The 2,513-nt window shown below is 31.2% G+C and overlaps 1 protein-coding gene across 1 annotated transcript in view; it reads left to right on the top strand.

The window, feature by feature from the left end:
* LOC111488700 (gamma-secretase subunit APH1-like) overlaps nt 1–2,513 on the top strand; it is an 8,254-nt gene that overhangs the window by 4,821 nt on the left and 920 nt on the right. The gene's annotated exons all lie outside the window — the stretch shown is intronic.

Raw genomic sequence — 2,513 nt, forward strand, 5'->3', positions numbered from 1 at the left:
TTTTTTTTTTTTTTTTTTTTTTTTAAGGGAAAAACAAGAAACAACCTAATGGCCGACGAAGAGAGAACCACCACCAACAAAAACTACAATATTGCATCCCCCAACTAACTTTTACAAGAATAATTTTGATTACAAACGATTTTGTGAAGAGAATTCCATTTTGAGGCCGAATACTTCGTTCGAAATCACAAATATTATCCATGTGTTTGTGTTTCTAGCTATCAGCATAAAAATTTATAGTTTCGTGCAATCCTCAAGGAGAAGAACAAGAGGGCCATCTGCGCATCTCCATGAAACCCCATCTCTTTCATTTTACCACCACCCTTCAAGAATATCATCTGGAAAACAACAAATCTAGCTAAAATTCAGCCGGAGAAAATGCCACCCCTCATATAAGTACAATGTATGAGTAGTTGATCAAAGGGGTTCCTCATCCTTATAACATTAATAGCGAACTCTGAGAGACTGAGCTCCTTGACTATGAGCGTTTCTTCTTTGCAATCTTTCCTGAGTGCCTAAATTTCTGCAACCAGGACTGGGGAATAAAATTTTCTTTAGCACCCTTACTTCCCAGTAAGCGTATCATCGGTGATAGCGGAGTTTTCAGCTTAGGCGCTCTAGAAATTAACTGAAAATAGGCAGATTCACAAGTAAAAGAGCCCTAATTGTCGAAGCACCAAACCAGCCAGTGTCTTCCTAGTCAAACCTAGTCATATCAACCTTGTCTCGTGGCCATTTAGGGCGCTAAGTGAAGTTATTAAGTCTAAAGTTGTTCAGTCTGTGAAGTTAAATAATCTGTGTTTGGGATGTATAGATGTTTGGTTTGAGTTTGAAATTTTGTGTTTAGGATGCAAAGTTGTTTTATATGGAGTTATGAACTTTGTGTTTATGCGTGCTATTTTTTTTTACATTTTTTGTTGTCTGTACAATTAAAGCTATATTAGATACCAATTTTCCAAAATTTAAATAATAATTGTTTATTTCCATCAAAGAAAATACTTTCTTTTTTTTTTTTCTCATTTTCAACTATTATCTAATTTATTTTTAAGTATTTCAGTGTTTTTTTCCTAGATATTCATTTTATTAAAGACATTTGTTCTAATATCCTAAAGGACATTAATATAAAAGATCGTTGAGAAAAATCTTTTATTCCAATTTTAACTCCAACTCCATTCCACATCTAGAAATTTAGCATTTTCTGGTTAAACTTAGTACCATATTGTAACTTCATTTTTTTATGACTGTTCTATGTATCTATGATTTCAAAACCTAATAAATTTTAAGCAAAATTTGTTGTTTACTATCCTATGAAGTTAAATTATATTTTTATATAAGAAAAATCATGACATGGACGGTTATATTTTGCTAATTTTCTAATCATTTTACAATTATCATTTGAACACAAATTTTAAAAATCTATGTGCAAGTATTCATCATTGTTGTATTCACTAGTGGCACATCCTCTCCATCTTTGTACTTCAAACTTTATCTCTGTTTTATCTTTATCTTTTTTAGTTTGTTTGTGTGATTTTGAGAGACAAAAGTTAAATGAATTTTATTGTTCTAAAATATCTTGACCTATTTGACATAAAATTGTAAATTCAAGGACTTGTTTGATACAAAATTTAAAGTTTGAGGACTTATTAGACCCTTTTTAAAGTTCAGAGATCTATTAGACAAGAAATTGAAAGTTGAATACCTATTAGAAATATTAAGTTTAGGGACTAAATTTGTTATTTAATAGGGGTTGGTATCCAGCCAAATCTTTTCATTCACTTGTTTAGTTTACTGGAAATATTTGTAGTTGCCATAAAAAGGCTCAAGGTTCTCAACATCATTGTCGTAGCATGGTTACTAATGAAGCCTTGAATATTCTTGATTGTTAATGATCTTCTTGAAAGATATTCATTATGATTCAAAACTTTATTTCCATTCTGCCAATATTGCATTCTTGTCCTCTCCTTTGCACTCGTAGCTGTCAGCTTAAGCACGTTTTGCCTTTAAACTCACCCCAAGAAATGTTCTGTACTTCAAGCATTTGAAATTCATACATTAAGATCAGTACATCGTGGATCATATGTTTATTCCTCCTAATCTTTGAAGCTTTTTTAGAATTCCTCAGCCTTCATATAATTTAGTAATTGTTGAATTTAGACAAATAACACGGCCATGGTATTACCCTCTTACTTTGATCCAGCATTTCAGAAACTAGTAAACAACCAGCCAATTCCATTATTTGGTTATGCCGTATTATATCCGATCTGATATTTCACCTGATCTATCATTTCTTAGTTTAGTGTTTCTTTGGGAGGAAAAATCAAGTTGACCCCTAAACTTGTAAAGTTGTATCAATTTTTTTCCTTAAAATTTTGAACCTTAAACTTTCTATTTCATCAAATTGCACCTCTAACTTAGATGAGTGTTGCCATCTTAACTTTAACCTTTAACAAATTCTTGCTCCAAATATGGTTAACCTTTAGTTTTAACTTTTTTTTTTTTTTTTTTTTTTTTGG

This window comes from Cucurbita maxima, unplaced genomic scaffold (genome assembly GCF_002738345.1).
Source record: "Cucurbita maxima cultivar Rimu unplaced genomic scaffold, Cmax_1.0 Cma_Scf00013, whole genome shotgun sequence".
Taxonomy (NCBI): domain Eukaryota; kingdom Viridiplantae; phylum Streptophyta; class Magnoliopsida; order Cucurbitales; family Cucurbitaceae; genus Cucurbita; species Cucurbita maxima.